This window comes from Hylobates moloch, unplaced genomic scaffold (genome assembly GCF_009828535.3).
Source record: "Hylobates moloch isolate HMO894 unplaced genomic scaffold, HMol_V3 SCAFFOLD_1, whole genome shotgun sequence".
Lineage (NCBI taxonomy): Eukaryota > Metazoa > Chordata > Mammalia > Primates > Hylobatidae > Hylobates > Hylobates moloch.
This window is the reverse complement of record NW_026652276.1, coordinates 142204303-142227086: the sequence shown is the minus strand read 5'-3', so window position 1 is coordinate 142227086 and position 22784 is coordinate 142204303. Positions and strand designations below refer to the sequence as shown.

The 22784-nt window shown below is 35.8% G+C and overlaps 1 protein-coding gene and 1 long non-coding RNA gene across 14 annotated transcripts in view; one reads left to right on the top strand and one right to left on the bottom strand.

Moving 5' to 3' along the window:
- SKAP2 (src kinase associated phosphoprotein 2) overlaps nucleotides 1-22784 on the bottom strand; it is a 218836-nt gene that overhangs the window by 152810 nt on the left and 43242 nt on the right. The gene's annotated exons all lie outside the window — the stretch shown is intronic.
- Nucleotides 4988-22784, top strand: part of LOC131384548 (uncharacterized) — a 53862-nt gene continuing 36065 nt past the window's right edge. Inside the window, exons 1-2 of the long non-coding RNA XR_009215516.1 lie at nucleotides 4988-5113; nucleotides 7223-7320. This is a non-coding gene — a long non-coding RNA (uncharacterized LOC131384548). The remainder of the gene's footprint in view (nucleotides 5114-7222; nucleotides 7321-22784) is intronic.

Here is a 22784-nt window from a genome sequence, read left to right as displayed (position 1 = left end):
AAAAAATAAATAAAGACCAGAGCAGAAATAAATGAAATTAAAATTTTAAAAAAATACAAAAGATCAAACAAAAAGTTGGTTTTTTGAAAGGTTAAACAAAATTGACAAACCTTTAGCCACACTAAGAAAAAGAGAGGATCCAAATAAATAAAATCAGAAATGAAAAGAGAGACATTACAAGTGATACTGCAGAAATTCAAAGGATTGTCATTGTCTACACTACGAGCAAGTACCTGCCAACAAATTGGAAAATCTGGAAGAAATGGACAAATTCCTAGATACATACAACTGACCAAGATGAACCACGAAGAAATCCAAAACTGGAACAGACCAATAAGAAGCAACAAGATTGAAGCTGTAATAAAACATCTCCCAGTAAAGAAAAGTCCAGGACCTGATGGCTTCACTGCTGAATTCTACCAAACATTTAAAGAACTAATACCAATCCTACTCAAACTATTCCAAAAAAATAGAGCAGAATAGAATACTTCCAAATTCATTCTACAAGGCCAGTATTACTGATACCAAAACCAGAAAAAGACGCATCAAAGAAAGAAAGAAAGAAAGAAAACTCTAGGCCAATATATTTGATGAATATTGATGCAAAAATCATCAACGAAATACAAGCAATCTGAATTCAACAATACATTAGACAGATCATTCACCATGACCAAGTGGGATTTATCTCTGGGATGCAAGGATGGCTCAACATATACAAATCAATCAACATGATACATCATATCAACAGAATGATGAAAACCATATGATCATTTCAATTGATGCTGAAAAGGCATTTGATAAAATTCAACATCCCTTCATGACAAAAATCCTTTAAAAAACTGGGTATAGAAGGAACATACCTCAACATGATAAAAGCCATACATGACAAGCCTACGGCTAGTATCATACTGAATGAGGAAAAACTGAAAGCCTTTCCTCTAAAATCTGGAACACAACAAAGATGCCCACTGTCACTGCCGTTATTCAACACAGTACTGGAAGTCCTAGCTAGAGCAATCAGACAACAGAAAGAAATAAAGGCATCCAAATTGAAAAGGAGGAAGTCAAACTATCCTTGTTTAATATGATCTTACATTTGGAAAAACCTAAAGACTCCAAAAGAAACTACTAGAACTGAGAAACAAATTCAGTAAAGTTGCAGGATACAAAATCAACATACAAAAATCAGCAGCATTTCTATATGTCAACAGTGAATGATGTGAAAAAGAAATTTAAAAAGTAATCCCATTTACAATAGCCACACATAAAATTAAATACCTAGAAATTAAAGAGGTGAAAGATCTCTATAATGAAAACTATAAAATACTTATAAAGAAAATTGAAGATGACACCTAAAAATCAAAAAATATTCCATGTTCATGGATTGGAAGAATCAATATTGTTGCAATGTCCACATTACCCAAAGCAATCTACAGATTCAATGCAATCCCTATCAAAATATCAATGACATTCTTCCCCAAAACAGAAAAAAAATCCTCAAATTTACATGGAACCACAAAAGACTCAGAATAGCCAATGTTACCCTAAGCAAAAAGAAAAAAGCTGGAAGAATCGCATATCTAACTTCAAATCATCCTACAGAGTTATAGTTATCAAAACAGCATGGTATTGGCACAAAAACAGACACATAGACCAATGGAACAGAATAAAGAACACAGAAGCAAATCCACACACTTAGAGTGAAATCATTTTTGACAAAGGTACTAAGGTACTAAGAACACAGACTGGAGAAAAAACAGTCTTTTTTTTTTTTTTTTTTTTTTTTTTGAGACGGAGTTTCAGTCTTGCCCAGGCTGGAGTGTAATGGCATGATCTCAGCTCACCGCAACCTCCTCCTCTTCAAGCGACTCTCCTGCCTTAGCCTCCAGAGTAGCTGGGGCTACGGGCATGCACCACCATGCCCGGCTAATTTTATATTTTTAGTAGAGGCAGGGTTTCTCCATGTTTGTCGGCTGGTCTCAAGCTCCTGACCTCAGGTGATCTGCCTGTCTTAGCCTCCCAAAGTGTTGGGATTATAGGCATGAGCCACCACACCCAGCCAAGACAGTCTCTTTAATAAATGCTGCTTGGGGCTGGGCGCAGTAGCACACGCCTCTAATCCTGGCACTTTGGGAGGCAGAGGCAGGTGGATCACAAGGTCAAGAGATCGAGACCATCCTGGCCAACATGGTGAAACCCAGTCTCTACTAAAAATACAAAAATTAGCCAGGTGTGGTAGCATGTGCCTGTAGTCCCAGCTACTCGGGAGGCTGAGGCAGGAGACAGAGGTTGCAGTGAGTCAAGATCGCACTCCAGCCTGGTGACAGAGTGAGACTCTGTCTCAGTAAATAAATAAATAAATAAATGCTGCTTGGAAAACTGAAAATCCATATTCGAAAGAATGAAACTAGACCCCTATCTCTCACCATATACAAAACTCAAATCAAAATGGATTAAAGACTTAAATCTAAAGCCTCAAACTATGAAACTACTACAAGAAAACATTGGAGAAAATTTCCAGGACATTGGTCTGGGTAAAGACTTCTTGAGCAATACCCCACAAGCACAGGCAACCAAAGCAAACATGGACAAATGGGATCACATCAAGTTAAAAAGCTTCTTCACAGCAAAGAATACAATCAACAAAATGAAGAGAGAACACACAGAATGGAAGAAAATATTTGCAAAATACCCCTCTGACAAGAGATTAGTAACCAGACTACATAAGGAGCTCAAACAAGTCTACAGGAAAAAAGTCTAACAATCCAATGAAAAAATAGGCAAAACCTTTGAACAGACATTTCTCAAAAGAAGACATGCAAATGGCAGACATATGAAAAGGTGCTCAACATCACTGATCATCAGAGAAATGCAAATCAAAACTACAATGAGATATCATCTCACCCCAGTTAAAATGGCTTATATCCAAAAGACAGGCAATAGCAAATGCTGACGAGCATTTGAATGACAGAGAGCCCTTGTATGCTATTGGTAGGAATGTAAATTAGTACAACTACCATGGAAAACAGTTTGGAGGTTCCTCAAAAAAAACAAAAAATTGAGCTACCGTAGGATCCAGTAATCCCATTGCTGGATATATACCCAAAAGAAAGGAAATCAGTATACTGAAGAGATATCTGCACTCCAATGTTTGTTGCAGCATTGTTTATGATAGCTAAGATTTGGAAACAACTAAGTGTCCATTAACAGATGACTAGATACAGAAAATGTGGTACATATATACAATGGAGTACTATTCAGCCATAAAAAAGAATGAGATCCAGTCATTTGCAACAACATGGATGGCACTGGAGATCATTATGTTAAGTGAAATAAGCCAGGCACTAAAAGACAAACACTGCATGTTCTCGCTTACTTGTGGGATCTAAAAATCAAATAAATTGAACTCATAGACACAGAGTGTAGAGGATGGTTCCCAGAGGCGAGGAAGAGTAGTGGAGGATTGGAGGGGGAGGTTAATGGGTATGAAAAAAATAGAAAGAATGAATAAGACCTACTATTGAATAGCACAATAGGGTGATTATAGTCAACAGTAACTTAATTGTATATTTTAAAATAACTTAAGGAATGTAATTGGATTATTTGGAACTCAAAGGATAAATGCTTGAGGGGATGGATGGCCCATTCTCCATGATGTGCCTATGTCACACTGCATGCCTGTATCAAAATGTCTTATGTACCCCATAAATATATACATCTACTATATACCCACAAAATTTTTTTTAAAATAATTTAAAAAAAATTTTAAAAAGAAGTGTTGGACTAAATTTCCTCTGTTACCCTTTCTAACTCTATACTTCTACAATTTGTTTTAATCAATAACACAAATTATAAGCAAAGAAGAAATATTTATAGCTTACATGATAATGTTTTAGAATCCTTAACACATAATGTTTAATAAAAAGAATGTGCTGGGCCACGCCTGGTGGTTCAGGCCCGTAATCCCAGCACTTTGGGAGGCCAAGGCGGGCAGATCACAAGGTCAGGAGATTGAGACCATCCTGGCTAACATGGTGAAACCCCATCTCTATTAAAATTACAAAAATTAGCCAGGCATGGTGGCATGCACCTGTAGTCCCAGCTACTCAGGAGGCTGAGGCAGGAGAATCACTTGAACCCGGGAGGCGGAGGTTGCAGTGAGCCAAGATAGCGCCACTGCACTCCAGCCTGGGTGACAGAGTGAGACCCCGTCTCAAAAAAAAAAAAGTGCCAATTTTTAATGCACAAATATATAAAAAGGCAATTTATTAAAAATGCAAATAATGAATAAAGTATTTTTAAAATTCACCATCAACTAGTAAAAAGAAAAGCCAGTTAACAGTGAAATACCATTATTGGCAAATTCTTAAAAGATTAACAGCCAATGTATAAAAAATGTTTACTATCATGGAAAGATGTTTCCTATAGTATGAAAAAATTAAACTGTAAAACACAGTATCCAGAATATGATGTCTAATATGCACAGAAAATGTCTCTAGACAGATAATACACTACAATTTTAACAGGGGTTAGTTTTGAAATCAGATTATAAAGCTGGGCATGGTGGTGAGCAATTATATTCCCACCTACTTTAGAGGCTGATGTGGAAGGTTCCCTTGAGCTTGAGACCAGCCTGGGCAACATAGTGACACACTGTCTCTTTAAAATAAAAAATTTTTAATCAGATTATGAAACAATCAACAGACTATGAGGTCATATATGTACAGAAAATGTCTCTAGACAGTTGTATACCATAATTTTTGTAGGAATTATTTCTGTTATCAGTGATTACTTTCTTCATTATTCTAATCAGGTGTGCTGATTTTAAAATGAGTTCACAAATTCCTTAACACTCCTCCTTCGAAAGGTAGAGCCTAATCCCTTTCCCCTGGAATGGGGGTCAACTTCACCCATTTGCTTCTAAAGGACAGAATGTGGCTAAAGTGATGTTATGTGACATCTGAGGCTAGGTCATAAAAAAAATATATAGCTTCTACTCAGCTCTTTCTTGGCCAGCTACGAAGTCAGGAGGGCACTCAAGTAGACAGTGGAAAAACTTATGTGAAAACGGACCAAGGCCTCCTGACAACAGTCAGCACCAACTTGCAGCCACGTGAGTCAACCTCCCTGAAAGTGGATTCAAACTTTCGGATCACTGCAGCCTCAGCTAAAATTCTGACTGCAATCTCATGAATAGTTCTAAGCCAGAGACTGCTAAGCCATTCCCAAATGCTTGACTCACAGAAATGTGAGAATAAAATGTTTATTACTTAATAATAAACATATGTACACTTCATTTTATTGCATTTCACTTTATTGCACATTGCAGACATTGCACCTTATACAAATTGAAGGTCTGTGGCAACTCTGTGTCGAGAAAGTCTATCAGCACCATTTTTCCAACAGCATGTGTTGGCTTTGTGTCTCTGTGTCACATTTTGGTAATTTTCACATCTCAAACTTTTTCATTATTATTATATCTGTTACGGTGATCTATAGTTACCATTGTAATTGTTTTGGGAACCATGAGCCACACCCATATAGGATAGCATATTTCATTGATAAATATTGTGTATGTTCTGATTGTTCCACTGACTGACTCTTCCCCTTGTCTCTCTCCCTCTCCTTGGGCTTCCCTATTCCCTGAGACATAACAATATTGAAATTAGGCCAATTAATAACCCTACAATAACTTCTAAGTGTTCAAATAAAAGGAAGAATCACACACCTCTCACTTTGAATCAAAAGCTAGACTCACTTTTGTAATCCCAGCACTTTGGGAGGCCAAAGTGGGAGGATCACTTGAGCCCGGGAGTTTGAGACTAGCCTGGGCAATATAGTGAGACCTCATCTCAATAAATAAATAAATAAATAAATATAAAAAATATAAATAAGCCAGGTATGGTGTTATATGCCTGTGGTCCCAGCTACTCAGGAAACTGAGGTAGGAGAAGCCCTTGAGCCTGGAAATTTGAGGCTGCAAAGCAAACAAAGCTAGAAATGATTAAGCTTGGTAAGAAATTCATGTTGAAAGCCAAGACAGACTGAAAGCTGGCCTCTTGCACCAAACAGCCAAGTTGTGAATGCAAAGGAAAAGTCATTGAAGGTAAATACAAGTGCTGCTCTAGTGAATACACAAATGGTAAGAAAGCAAAAAAGCCTTTTTGCTGATATAAAGTGTCAGTGGTCTGGATAGAAGATTAAATCAGTTACAACACTCCCTTAAGTTGAAATCTAATGCAGGTCAAGGCCCTAATTCTGTTCAATTCTATGAAAACTGAGAGGTAAGGAAGCCACAGAAGAAAAGTTGAAATCTAGCAGAGGTTGGTTCATGAGATTTAAGGAAAGAAGCCATCTTCGTAACATAAAAGTGCAAGGAGTTTGGAAGAAGCTGATTCCAACTCTTATGGATGACTTAGAGAGGTTCAGGACTTCAGTGGAGAAAGTTGCTGCAGATATGATGGAAACAGCAAAAGAACTACAATTAGAAGTAGGCGCCGAAGATGTGACTGAATTGTTGAAATCTCATGATAAAACGTGAAGGGATGCGAAGCTGCTTCTTAGGATGAGCAAAAAAAGTGGTTTCTTGCGATGGAATCTACTACCAGTAAAGACACTGGGAACACTGATGAAATGACAATAATGGAAGGATCAGTATATTACATAAATTTAGGTGATACAGAAGTGGCAGGATTTGAGAGGATTGCCTCTGATATGGGTTGGCTCTGTGTCTCCACCCAAATCTCATCTCGAATTATAATCCTCATGTGTCCAGGGAAGGACCTGGTGGGAAGTGATTGGATCATCAGGGAAGTGGGGGTTCCCCATGTTGTTCTTGTGATAGTGAGTGAGTTCCCACAGATCTGATAGTTTAAAAGTGTTTGGCAGTTCCCTCCTTGCTCTCTGTCTCTCTCCTTCCACCTTGTGAAGAAGGTGCTTGCGTCTCTTTAACTTTCTGCCATGATTGTAAGTTTCCTGAGGCGCCCCCAGCCATGTGGAAATGCAAGTCAATTAAACCTCCTTTATAAATTACCTTGTCTCAGGTAGTTCTTTATAGCAGTGTGAAAACGGACTAATACAGTCTCCAATTTTGAAAGGGAGTTCTACTTTGGGTAAAATGCTAGCAAATGTCATCACATGCCACAGAGAAATCGTTCATGGAAGGAGGAGTCAATCAATGTGGCAAAACTCACTGTTATCTTACTTTTAAAAATTGCCACAGCCATCCCAACCTTCAGCAACCACTGTCCTGATCAGTCAGCAGTCATCCACATTGACGCAAGACGCTCCACCAGCAAAAAGATTACAACTTGCTGAAGGGTAAGATGATTGTTAGCACTTTTTTTTTTTAGCAATAAAGTATTTTTAAATTAAGGTATACACATTGTTTTTTACACATAATACTAATTGCACACTTAATAGACTACAGTATAGTGTAAGCATAACTTTTATGCGTATAAATAAAAAAACTCATGACTTGCTTTATTGCAATATTCATTTTATTGCAGTGGTCTGAAACCAAACCCACAATATCTCTGAGGTATGCCTGTGATAATAAAATAATACATAGGTTTAGGGGTAATCTGCTATACAGCAATAAATAATTAATACATCTGTATAGGGCTGTGGTCAAAAGTGCCGGCTCTGCAGTATTCATAATAACCAAAAGATGGAAATAACCCAAATAAATGTCCATGAACAGATGAATGGATAAATTTTGGTATACATACATAATAGAATATTATTAGCTTTAAAAAAAGAATGAAATTCTGATACATGCTACAACATCATGACCCTTAAAGACATTATGCTAAGTGAAATAAGCCAGACACCAATGTACAAATACAGTATGACTTTACTCACATGAAGTACCTAGAACAGGCCAATTCAGAGACTAAATAGAATAGAGGTTGTGGGGGCAGAGGGTAGGGAGGTGAGTGAATGGGGAGTTACTGTTTAATGGATACAGAGTTTCTGTTTATGATGAAAACATTATGAAAATAGTGATGGTGGTTACTCAACATTGTGAATGTACTTAATGCCACTGAAATGTATACCCAAAAGTGGTTAAAATTGTAAATTTGATAATATGTGTCTTTTACCATAATGAAAAAAAAAAGGAGGGGACAAGCCTTGGAATAAGATGGCTTGGGTCTCAATCTTGGTTCCGGTATTTACTAGGCATGTAACCTAGTCTCTCTATACCTTAATTTCTTCATGTACAAAATGGGTATAACAACAATGCCTACTGCAAAAACCAACTCAAAATGAATTAAAAGACTTAAGTGAAATACATGAAACTGAAAATATTAGAAGAAAACAGAAGAGAAGCTACATGATGTTGGTCTTGGCAAGGGTTTTTTAGATATGACCCCCAAAGCACAGGCAACAAAAGCAAAAGTTGGTAAATGGGGTTACATCAAACTAAAAAGTTTCTGTACAGCAAAGAAAACAATCAACAGAGTGAAGAGACAACCTATGGAATAGGAGAAAATATTTGCAAACCACACACCTGGTAAGGGGTTAAGATCCAAAATACGTAAGGAACTCAACCAACTCAATAGTAGAAAAACAAAACTCAATTAAAAAGTGGGCTGGCCGGGCGCGGTGGCTCATGCCTGTAATCCCAGCACTTTGGGAGGCCAAGGTGGGCAGATTACCTGAGGTCAGGAGTTCAAGACCAGCCTGACCAATATGATGAAACCCCATCTCTACTAAACATAAAAAATTAGCCGGGTGTGGTGGCATGTGCCTGTAATCCCAGCAACTCGGGAGGCTGAAACAGGAGAATCACTTGAACCCGGGAGGCAGAGGTTGCAGTGAGCCAAGATTGCACCATTGCACTCCAGCCTGGGCAACAAGAGCAAAACTTCGTCTCAAAAAAAAAAAAGAAGTGGGCAAAGGACCTGAATAAACTTTTCTCAAAAGAAGACCTACAAATGTCCAACAGGTATATGAAAAAAATGTTCAATACCACTAGTCATCAGGGAAATGCAAATTAAAACCACAATGAGATAATACCTCACACCTGTCAGAATGGCTATTATCAAAAAGACAAAAGATAACCAGTGTTTGTGAGGATATGAGGAAATGGAAAGCCTTCTATACTGTTGGTGGGAATGTAAATTAGAACAACCATTATGGAAAACAGTATGGAGCTTCCCCCAAAAAATTAAAAATAGAGCTACCATACGATCCAGTAATCCCACTTCTGGAAATATATCCAAAAGATACAAAATCAGTATGTCAAGGAGATATCTGCACTCCCATCTTCACTGTAGCATTATTCACAATAGCCAAGATACGGAATCAGCCTAAGTGTCCATGAAGATGAATAGATGAAGAAAATGTAGTATATATACAAAATGGAATACCATTTAGCCTTTAAAAAGAAGGAAATCTTGTCATTTGTGACAATATGGATGAACCTGGAGGGCATTAAGTTAAGTAAAAAAGCCAGGCACAGTAAGACAAATGCTGCATGATCTTAATTTACATGTAGTGTTAAAAAGTTGGGCTGGGCACAGTGGTTCACACCCTTAATCTCAGTGTTTTGGAAGGCTGAAGCAGGAGGATCAGTTGAGGCCAGGAGTTCAAGACCAGCCTAGCCAACCTAGCAAGACTCCATCTCCACAAAAATAAAAAAATTAGCCAGTCACTGTGGTACACCCTTGTAGTCCTAACCACTCAGGAGGCTAAGGCAGGAAGATGGCTTGAGGTTACAGTAAACTAAGATTGCACCACTGCACTCCAGCCTGGACCACGTCTCTAAAAGAAAAAAAAGGAAAGAAAAAGAAAGAGAAAAAAAAAGAAAACAAGAAAAACAAAAAAGTCAAACTCACAGAAACGGAGAGCAAAATGGTGGTTACCAGAGGCTGAGGAATAGGAGGAATGGGGAGATGCTAGTCCAAGGATACAAAATTTCAGTTAGATAGGAGGAGTAAGTTCAGAAATCTATTGTATATCATGGTGACTGCTTAACATACTTATATTGGAAAATTGCTAAGAGTGGATTTCAAAGGTTCTCACCACAAAAATATAAGTATGTGAGGTAACACTTGAGCTAAATAACTTGATTTAGCCATTCTAAAATGTATACACATATCAAAACATCATGCTGTGTACTATATATATACATATTTTTGTTTTTTTCTTTGAGAGACAGTCTCACTCTGTCTCCAGGCTGGAGTCCAGTGGTGCTATCTCAGCAACCTCCACTTCCCAGGTTCAAGCGATTCTCCTGCCTCAGCCTCCCGAGTAGCTGGGACTACAGGTGCACGCCACCATGCCTGGCTAATTTTTGTATTTTTAGTAGAGACAGGGTTTCACCATGTTGCACAGGATGGTCTCGATCTCTTGACCTCATGATCCACCCGCCTCGGCCTCCCAAAGTGCTGGGAAGACAGGCATCAGCCACCGCCCCCAGCCCTATATATAATTTTAATTGTCAATTTAAATTTTTTTAAATTAAAAAATAAAAATAAAACGAAGTCAAGTAGTTTGGCCAGTCACAAAGCAAGTCTCAGAGATTTCATCTCTTGTTTGTTAGCATCCAAAGCTCATGTCCCTAAACACAACAAGCCTGAAGAACAGGTATTCATGTTCTACCGGAAAAAGATCATAGGCTTTGGAGAAAAAAAAAGACCTAAATTTCTACCTCAGCTCCACCATTATTTGCTGTGTAGCTTTGGGCAAATCACCTAATCTCTCTGGGCCATAGTTTCTTCAATAATCAAACAATAATTCATCATGCATGCCACTGAAAATTATTCTGATATATTTCTCTATTGATTTTACCTTAAAGGCTTCAGGAAGCCACCGAAGCACTGAAATTTTCTGATGAACAAATTAAAAAATCCCATCCATATCCCCAAACCCCACCATCTTTCTCTTTCCCTGTTCCTACACCCTCTTTACCTAGTAGAAAAGCACCAGAAACCTCCATTTGTCTCTGTTCCTCTTCTCTCTCAACAAATGGACCTATATGTAAAAACTTAAGTCCAAAAGAACACCATTTTGTACAATACTTTGTACTTTTTATATTTGCAATGGGAGATGGAGGGAAGAAACTAGTCAGTAATAAAACAAATCCTCCCTCCACCTGCAGGTGATAATTGTTATAAAGCCCCACTAAGAAAACTGTCTTTTGTTATGTATCCCAAAATAAGAAACTGTTAAGCTATTAAAAGAGGAGAAAAGGGCACTTAGTAGTAAATGCCACCTAATGATATAGACTAATAAATACAAGTAATTTTAATGTAGTAGATTAGAGTTTTAAAATGCCATTTTGCAACTATTTGCAAGAGAGTTTAGTAATTTAAAGAACATTTTCCTTATTACATCAAATTCCCATAATTTACCTTATAAGTAAAATGCTAGCAAAAGCTATAACCTTAATTTATATAACATTAAAGTCACATCCTAACTTTGGGAATTTATTTGCAGGCATGTTAATTTTTAAACAATTTAAAACCACTCTTAAAAGTATTTTCCATTTCCTCCTAGGGCCCCGATTTGTTTTTAAGGGAACTGTTTCAAAGATGTTAACCGAAATTGCAAAGGGACAGCTGCTTGATACAGAGGGGCATATTACTGCCTTGCAATATCAAATCACTCAATCTCACTTCTCTTCCCTTTTTGGGCTCTAGGTTGCCACTAAATGGCTATTTCTTAGTAAGTAAATAGAGTGATGGTCATATTATGCATACTGATATATCCTAAGGTCCTTTTATTGGGAAATGAGAGTATTTGCCCATATACACTTTATGTCTATGTTAATGTCTGCACTTGCTTTAACTTCCCTAAATCCCAAAACATGTTTCAAGATTTGTGAACTGGATAATTCACACCAGTGCACTTTTTTGTTGTTCATCTTAAATTATGGAAACTCTCATATCTGTTCTAAACCTTAGGAGACAAAAATACAAAAAAAATCCCTTAAAAAAGCACCATATGTTCTTTTTTTTTTTTCTTTTTCTTTTTTTTTTTTTAATTATACTTTAGGTTTTAGGGTACATGTGCACAATGTGCAGGTTTGTTACATATGTATCCATGAAAAGCACCATATGTCCTAAACATAACATCATAGAATATAAAAAAAAAAATCAACCAATGGCAATTAATCTTACAGATGCCATTTCATTTTATCATGAATTATGTCAACAAAATATGTTAAACAATGGATTTAAATGACGTATATCAAAATGTATTGACTCAAATAATTTTGCATTATTTCTTTAAGGTATAATAGGTATGTTAGAAAACTATTACCAAAAATAATGCAAGAATAAAATTATCATCATCTATGGTCGTATCACTTTTTATACCATCTTCCTTAAAATCTTGAGATTCAAGTCCTAACCATACTATTTCAGTGAGAAAAGCCATAAAACCATGCTTTTTTAAAAAAGAAAAAAAAAAGCCTGTTTTTTCCAGTCCTGGTTTCCCAGGATCATAAAACTCAAACTGTCCTCCCCAAATTTATCTTTTCTCACTTGTTTTTTAACTGCTGAGTTATAAATACCTCTGTCTTCTATTAAAGGCAAGTTCATTCCTGTGAGAACTATATTCTAAATTCTATACTCACGTTGTATTCAGAATTCAAAATTTGACTTCTAATCTTAAATAAAAACTAGTTCTTAAATGTGACAAAGCTATATAGATGTTCTACTAACATCAATTTTTTTTCAACATTATTAGTTAAATTTTCTCTAGCATTAATTCTAGTTGGAGACTGCAAACACCCAGAATATTGATACAGGTACATACACTGGAGTCAGAATTGATTTTCTATCATTGAACCTGCTAGGCACAAAAGTAACAGTATGCAATTGTATTCATGCTGTGCAAACCTCCTTGATAATATATTAAAAATCTAGCACATTGGGGTTTCCATACTGATTTACACTATACTACCTTATGTCTATACTTTTTCAAAAAACGGCATATGTAGCTGAAATTTTTTAAAGCCAACAACAACAAAAATGGTTATAAGCTTGCCTTGTATTAGAACTTCTTTTGTCCGTCAATCAACAATAAAGTATTATTCTACCACCACAAAAGGAAAACCTTTGGAGGCAGTAAAGGACTATGGGTTGTGCAAATGTGCAGTTGCTAAGAAGCAAATATGCCTCTCTTCTAATCAAATAGCCCAGTTCAGCAATGCTGCTGGCTTGGGGCAAAAAGCAAATTCCACCAGCCACAAACTTAGAAACAGTCTTGAATTATTTGTTGCTGACCGCTGGCTGAACCCTTCCTGATGAGCACCATCACCATTAGCCACTACTCAGTGTATTCCATCAACCAATGGCAATAGCAGCATGCTACAGCTCAGGCTACAAGAAATTGATCAAACAGGGTAATGAGACTATTTCTTCACGGAGGTTATTTTAAATGAATATAAATATTTTCTTTCTACATAATTTGCCACAGAAAGGTCACTGAACTCTCCGTGATTCCAAAGAAAAATGTTCTACTGTTCCCTTTACATATTTGAGTTAAGATAAAGCCAACAAACAATTCAGGGCGTTTCTTGATATTAGGAGCAAATTCTCATGAGCTGGCATTTGAGACAACAGATTTAGCTGTGATATTTTAGCTTCATATGAAGCTACAGCTAAAAACTGATCAAACAATGCTACTCTATAAATATAAAACTAATCATGATTTACTAATTAAAAATATTTATGAGTACATTTTTGTTTAACAAAAGCACAATTAATCTCTAATGCAGGAAACTGTGAGAACATGAATCATATGTATGCCTTCTTAGCTCAAGTTATTAACATTTGATATAATTGTTGTAAATTATTTAGTGGAGAATTCATTTTCTATAGCCTACCTCCTTCTGCTAGACAGTAGAATAAAATGCATGTTAACTATTCCAGTTGGCACATGAATCATTTCACTGACACCTGATTTAGCTCCTCTTACAGAGAGATATTTACTGTTCTTCTTTACATACTTTAAACGAAATCACATCACAACCAAATTACAGCAATGTAGCTGTATATTTTATCTAATATTCTGCAAAGTCCAGTTTGTAGTTAGTAGGGTTCTAATATGGTGGTATTAAAATAATCCCAGCGAAATCACTCTTTAGGAACTTCAAACACCCTTACACCAGCAAAAAAAAAAGATTCAGTGTAAATATTTCTAACACATCAATATCCTGCCATTATTATAATGCAACATAGATTAACAGATTCTAATTAAATATTTAAACTCAAGAGAAACACTTTCATATGAATGAAAACCTCTAAAGGGCCTTGTAAAAGATGTTTATTGTGTTCTAAAATAACTACTTTAAAACTTTCTAAAAGATGTTTATCATGTTCCATTAAAAATAAATGCAATCAAATACAATAAATACTTGTCAAAATGAACTGCTTTATATGCAGATTCTTTAAGAGTTTAAAAAATTATTTATTTTTATGATCCTTACTTTAGAAATGAATAGGTCAAATAATTTTTGCCTTCATCAAAAATGTCTAGTTAACTGTAATATGAAAAATAGAAATGTACTTAGGCTATTCCTTTTAATTACTGAAACTCAGAACTACCTTTCAAAATTACTCTTTTAAATTGTTATGAATGTCATTAGACATAACAGTAAAACCACCTCATCTACAAAATAAAACACAAGATAATATACAAATGGTCTTTTTTTTTAAGGGGATAAAGTATTGCTGGGTATTAGAAGTTTATCTGTGCCACTAATAGGGACTTCTAAACATTCGTGATTAGGAAATGACTGCAGTAATAACAGGATTTTAAAGGCAAATTCAAATAATTTAAAAACACATACAGGTTTGAATGAAACAGAAAACCTGTACAATTAATTTTAATCTCTGTTGGAAGGGAGAGCTACTAAAGAACTAGACAGAATACAATACAGAGAATAGAATCTCAAGGTTGACACATAATATAGGATTTGTTTAGGTGCATTCTACTTTTTTCACAATAAAATCCTGCCATGCTATCATAAATGGCCAAAGAAGATTCTCTAAATAGAACTCAATAATTAGTTTTAAAAGAGTCAAATAGCAAAAAACATCCCATAAGCTGTCTAACAATATGACAAACTCAGTAACAGCCACAAAGAACCAGTATAACCTGTGGTGCCAAGGAGCCAGATGGTACTGCTGGAAAAAATTAAGTTTACAGATTGGCACTTCGACCCTGTGATTATTGCCCAAGGGAGGACAAAGTGGAAGAAGAGTGGGAGGTTCAGTATGATGGAGGATAAATCAATTACCACCAACTCACTACATCCTTCCTATGATACCCAAATAACAGTTTCTAAACACCACATCAGTAAATTTTTCAAGGTTTAAGTAGCCCCAAACTTAGTTGGGAATGATAAAATAGTACATAGTAAAAAGTAGAATATAATCTCAGGTTTTCTTCTTAGGCCCTAGTCAATTATATTGATAACCTGACCCAACTGCATAAGATCCACATACAATAAACACTAAAGCATTTTAGTATAGCTCCATTACTTAAAAATCAGGCTTTTAAAAAATTTTTGAAATTTTGCTTGACATTCAATGACAGCATTTGTTAAAATTCTATTTATTTTCCAGAATTATAAATAGATAATGGTTGCATATGATGATCTCATGACTAAATAACTGACTTAACACGTTTTCTAACAAATATTTTGTTCATGTTTTTGCTTATAAAAAGAAGCATTTCTCACTTTGTGCTATATAAAGAATGCTAAAGAAGTAGCAACATCGCAAGACACGTTCAAAATCCAACCACACGGTAGATAAAAGATAAGTGCATTGTTAATTTATGCAATTATGAGAAAATACCAGTTTTACTCATACTTTTGAAATGAAAAATAGTTAGATATTCAGCACTAACTGGCAGCGCTTATGCTGAGAAAAATTTTTTGTTTCTTTGGCCTCCCATCACTTATGAATACATACAGCTGTTTTGTATTACTCTAGTTATAGTAGGCCAGATATTAAGATAAGAATATTAGGAATACTAAGATATTAAAGATAAGAAAATTCAGGCTGTCAATTTTTAAAATACAGTCAATTTTTACAGCTGTTTTATATTACTGTAGTTGTAGTAAGTCAGATATTAAGAAAATTAAGAATACTGATATTAAAAATAAGAAAATTCAGACTGTCAATTTTTACAATACAAGTATGTGTTGACGCACTTAATATATTAGTAATTACACTAAGAGATGGCCTTTGGATTTTGTCTCAAACAACAATCAGTAACAGATCAATTAGATTTCTCTAGTAAATAAATTTGATAAGGCAAAAAAAGTGTTCTGATTAATTAGCTGCTAAGTATGAAAGCAAGAATAAATTCACAAGGATTCTAGAAAAGTATTAGTCAAATCACAGGTATAAACTAATTTGACCAAAGTTCACTGAAATCTTTCTGACACATTTTCTAACATGTTACAAAAGGATAGGAAATTAATTGCTAACATGGTTTGCTCAGTGTACTATCTGAATCCCTGTTGTGGGCAGTCACAGTAATGGAAAAATTAATCTGAGAGGATGTGCTTTACCTAAACCATACCTAACTCACTTTTCGTCATCAAACAAAAATTGTGTATGTATACTTCAAATAGCTTGTTTAAAACATTCATAACATTTTAAATGGACATCAGCATTTCAACACCTTATTACACATTCCCCCACCATGATTTTGGGATAAAAAGCTGTTCAATCTTTATAAATCTGGACTAAATAACAGACCAGCAATGTGTTTATAGACTCAGAGGAGTACAGCTAGTTCACAAGAGTGTATACATTATTCACACAGGTCTATAGGTTTATATATCCATCAAGATTTATAAAAATACATTGAAATACATCTTTAGATGAAAATCAGATAGAACAAAAAGGGGATTTAAAATAATGTCAGCAGAAAAGAAATATTTCATGATAACAGACACTATTAAAACTCACTGGATAGTAAAACAGAGCAAGAAAAAAAATTGGGGAACAATTGTCAACTAAAGGAGTTATTATTATATAAAATCCAAATATCATGTATATAAAGAACAACACTTACGTCTCATGCATTTTTACCATCCAAAGGAAGAGAGTATTAGAATTCCAGTTGATACAATTCCAGACAACAACATTAAGACTTTAAATTAATTTAATTATAAAACATATAGACACATGACACAGGTTTATTTCTTTTTAAAAAATCAAATTGTCTCCGTTTGCAGATGACATTATTGTATATTTAGAAAACCCCATCGTCTCAGCCCAAAATCTCAAGCTGATAAGCAACTTCAGCAAAGTCTCAGGATACAAAATCAATGTGCAAAAATCACAAGCATTCCTATACACCAATAACAGACAAACAGAGAGCCAAATCATGAGTGAACTCCCATTCACAATTGCTACAAGAAGAATAAAACACCTAGGAATACAACTTACAGAAGATATGAAGGACTTCTTCAAGGAGAACTACAAACCACTGCTCAAGGAAATAAGAGAGGACACAAACAAATGGAAAAACATTCCATGCTCATGGATAAGAAGAATCAGTATCATGAAAATGGCCATACTACCCAAAGTAATTTATAGATTCGACGCTATCCCCATCAAACTACCACTGACTTTCTTCACAGAATTGGAAAAAACTATTTTAAATTTCATATGGAACCAAAAAAGAACCCATATAGCCAAGACAATCCTAAGCAAAAAGAACAAAGCTGAAGGCATCATGCTACCTGACTTCAAACTATACTACAAGGTTACAGTAACCAAAACAGCATGGCACTGGTACCAAAACAGATACATAGACCAACGGAAAAGAAAAGAGGCCTCAGAAATAATGCCACACGTCTACAACCAACTGATCTTTGACAAACCTGACAAAAACAAGCAATGGGGAAAGGATTCCCTATTTAATAAATGGTGTTGGGAAAACTGGCTAGCCATATGCAGAAAACTGAAACTGGACCCCTTCCTTACACCTTATACAAAAATTAACTCAAGGTGGATTAAAGACTTAAAACCTAAAACCATAAAAACCCTAGAAGAAAACCTAGGCAATACCATTCAGAACACAGGCATGGGCAAAGTTCATGACTAAAACACCAAAAGCAATGGCAACAAAAGCCAAAATTGACAAATGAGATCTAATTAAAGAGCTTCTGGACAGCAAAAGAAACTGTCATCAGAGTGAACAGGCAACCTACAGAATGGGAGAAAATTTTTGCAATCTATCCATCTGACAAAGGGCTAATATCCAGAATCTACAAGGAACTTAAACAAATTTACAAGAAAAAAACAACCCCATCAAAAAGGGGGTAAAGGATATAAACAGACACTTCTCAAAAGAAGACATTTACGTGGCCAACAAACATATGAAGGAAAGCTCATCATCACTGGTCATTAGCGAAATGAAAATCAAAACCACAGTGAGATACCATTTCACGCCAGTTAGAATGGTGATCATTAAAAAGTCAGGAAACAGATGCTGGAGAGGATATGGAGAAATACGAATGCTTTTACACTGTTGGTGGGAGTGTACATTAGTTCAACCATTGTGGAAGACAGCATGGCGATTCCTCAAGGATCTAGAACCAGAAATGCCATTTGACCCAGTAATCCCATTACTGGGTATACACCCAAAGGCTTATAAATCATTCTACTATAAAGACACATGCACACATATGTTTATCACAGCACTGTTCACAACAGCAAAGGCTTGGAACCAACCCAAATGCCCATCAATGATAAACTGGATAAAGAAAATGTGGCGCATATACACCATGCAATACTATGCAGCCAAAAAAAGGATGAGTTCATGTCCTTTGCACGGACATGGATGAAGCTGGAAACCATCATTCTCAGCAAACAGAGGAACAGAAAACCAAACACTGCATGTTCTCACTCATAAGTGGGAGTTGAACAATGAGAACACATGGACACAAGGAAGGGAACATCACACACCAGCACCTGTCGGGGGGTGGGGGCTGGGGAGGGATAGCATTAGGAGAAATACCTAATGTAGATGAAGGGTTGATGGGTGCAGGAAACCACTATGGCACATGTATATCTATGTAACAAACCTGCGCATTCTGCACATGTATCCCGGAACTTAAAGTATAATTAAAAAAAAAAAGAACTTTCCCATGCTTTCTTCCCTTCTCAATGTTCACAAGACAAAAACCACTTTAAGGCTAATTACGTTCTGAAATGTTAATTTTTCAATGCCTTCAATTGCTAAAAGACAGCGTCTTTACACGCCTTATATCTGTATGTTTGATAATATTAAGTAATTGCTGCTACTTTTTAAGGTATGATGAGTATTAAGGTTGTTTTTAAAATAATTACTATCTATATTATATAACTGGGAATATTTAGGAATGGCATGAGGAATTTGATTCAAAATAATCTAGAAGGAGCAAGCAGAGCAAGTACAAATACAAACAAAACACTACTGTCTATGAGGTGATAACTGTTCAAGCTGAGATATGGATACACGTAAGTTTTATTATAATATTCTATTTCTGTATGTTTGAAATTATTCATAAAAGTTAAACAAAAGTGCTCAGAAATTTTTAAAAAATCAAATATAAGCCTGGTGCAGTGGCACATGCCTATAGTCCCAGCTACTTGGGTGGCTGAGGCAGGAATATTGCTTGTGCCCAAGAACTCAAGGCTGTAGTGCACTATGATTGTACCTGTGAATAGCCACTATTCCAGCCTGGGCAATATTGCGAGATCTCTTAAAAAAATCAAATATTTAAGAACTTGATTTTTAAAACTGTTAATAATTGTCACAAAACATAATCTTTCCACTTGTAAAACAGGATCTACTAATAAGTTTTCTCAAAGGTTACCTCTTAGTACATTTAAAATGAAGCTTTATTTATAAAACATTTCCTTAATTTAATGTGACAGTAACTACATATCTTGAGTTTTTTGGTCAAGGATGTAAACAACCAACCAAAGAATGAAATCAATTGAAATTTCAAGATTATCTACATTTTAAATCCATTGGCATATTTCTAACAAAATAATCCAGTTAATGCTTCTCAGGGTTAAGACTCATTTTGATCAAATTCTCATATGCTATTGTTTCATTACTTTCCTACTATCTAACAGACAGGAAGCTAAATACGATTCACCCAAATAAAAAAGATCACAGAAATTTAACATAGGTCAACACACAGGTCATGACATTTATGAACCACCACATAAAAATGCCTGCCATATTTATTAGTAAAAAGTTGAATATTAAATCATAAAAATAATCAGTTATTGACTCATCTTTTAGCTACTCACAATATGATATGATTAAATAAAATATTGTCCAACACAAATTAAACTACTTATGTTCAAACATGGATAAAAATTCCAAAGAAAATATGTACTAAAATTAAGTCAATTATTCCATCCCTTGGTCATCTTGTGACATTACAGTAACCAAGAGCTAACACTGGCATGTCCTATGTACCTATCCCTACTACAATCTTTTGAAATATTAATAATTATCCCTAATTTTACAAATTAAGAAACTAAGGCTTAGACAGAAAATAATTTGTTCAAAGTCACAGTGTCAAACCAGTATTAAACCCAGGTATATAGGATACAATAATCTGTGCACTTAACGACAACAGTACTATTTACTCATGACATGATGAAACACAGAGTTTATCTTCTTTAAAGTCCTTGAAAATTTAGTATGCAGATACTAAAAGTACATCTGATCTGCCTTGAATATTGCTTAATATTATTTAAGTTGCCAGGACAAGACATAGTAACGTAACATGATGCCTGAATTACATGGAGAAAAATAATTAGATAATAAAAACAAAGAGGGAGGAAAAAAAAGCCTAAGATCACATCAACATTCAAATGAACGCCAAAGAAAACTACCAGGATAAAATGTATCACCAGGACTATAATCATACTAAGGAATGAAAGTAATTCATGGCATGGCTTCAAAAATTCTGTAAAATAGAATCATAGGTTTAGAAACAAAAGCAGCAATTCTCCTGGTTTACCTGTGAGGAAAGTTGGAGAAAATGTCTCTATTCTAAATCTTCTCATCTATCTCATTCTACCGTCTCTGGCAAGTCTTCTCTTTCTCATATTAAACATGTTTAGGCGAATAAATCAATGATTCTCCATATCTCTATTCCATATCTCAGACTCCCTCTTAAATATCTTTGACTGGATTCTCAATACTCCTTCAAGCTCAACAAACTTCATCTTTCTTATCCGCCTTTCCACTTTCTTTATAGATAATATCACTTCCCCGAGAAAAGAATCTAAGTGTCAAGATTCACGTTAAGCATGATCATAAGTCTACCAGTGGTTCTACCCCTGGCTATTTACTCTCCTTTGTCCCACCCATCAAGTTGATCCTCCAGTCCGGTTCTTCCCAGGCCTGAGTTCCCCAGAAATATACCAAGCCCTGCCTTTCTTCTACACTTCCAGCTCCCTCCCATAACAAACTAAAATTTATTTGTCATTTGATCCATTCCTTACAACTCTTATCTCTGCGTGCTTAATCTGATACATTAGCATTTATCAGATAATTAATAATAATTATTAATGTAAGTATTTTCTTTGCCAAATCCAATCTTTATTCTTTATTTCTATGGTAATAGCTTCATCCATTATCACCTCTGTTAAGTATGACAACTGATGAGCCAAAGTAGTAAACGTAACAGATATGTCATTTGGTCCTCAATTACCCATCTGTATTTATACATACATGCCTCATATTACTGTGCTTTGCTTTAACGCATTTTACAGATACTGCATTTTTTACAAATTGCAGGTTTGTGACAACCCTTGTTGAACAAGTCTATCAGCACCATTTTTTCAACTGCACATGCTCACTTTGTATCTCTGTGTCACATTTTGGTAATTCCTGCAATATTTCAAATTTTTTCATTATTATTATTATATCTGTTATGGTGATGTATAATCAGTGACCTTTGATGTTGCCATCTAATTGTTTTGGGGCACTATGATCTGAACTCATATAAGACAGCAAACTTTAATAATAAATGCATGTCCTCTGGCTGCTCCACAACTCAACCTTCCCCTATGTCTCTGCCTCTCCTTGGGCTTCCTCATTCCCTGAAACATAACAACACTGAAATTAAGCCAATTAATAAATCTACAATGGGCTGGGCGTGGTGGCTCAAGCCTGTAATCCCAGCACTTTGGGAGGCCGAGGCGGATGGATCACGAGGTCAGGAGATGGAGACCATCCTGGCTAACACGGTGAAACCCTGTCTCTACTAAAAATACACACACACACAAAAATTAGCCAGGCATGGTGGCGGGCGCCTGTAGTCTCAGCTACTCGGGAGGCTGCGGCAGGAGAATGGCGTGAACCCAGGAGGTGGGGCTTGCAGCGAGCTGAGATCGCACCACTGCACTCCAGCCTGGGCAACACACCGAGACTCCGTTTCAAAAAAAAAAAAAAAATTACCCAACAAAGGCCTCTAAGTGTTCAAGTGAAAGAAAGAGTTCCACATCTCTCACTTTAAAGCAAAAGGTACAAAAGGTAGAAATGATTAAGCTTAGGGAGGAAGGCATGTAGAAAGTCGACATAGGCCAAAAGGAAGGCCTCTTGTGCCAAACAGCCAAGTTGTGAATGCAAAGGAAAAGTCCTTGAGGGAAAACAAAAGTGCTACTCCAGTGAACACACAAATGATAAAAAAGCAAAATAGCCTGGCCAGGCATGGTGGCTCACGCCTATAATCCCAGCACTTTGGGAGGCCGAGGCAGGAGGATTACCTGCGGTCAGGAGTTTGAGAC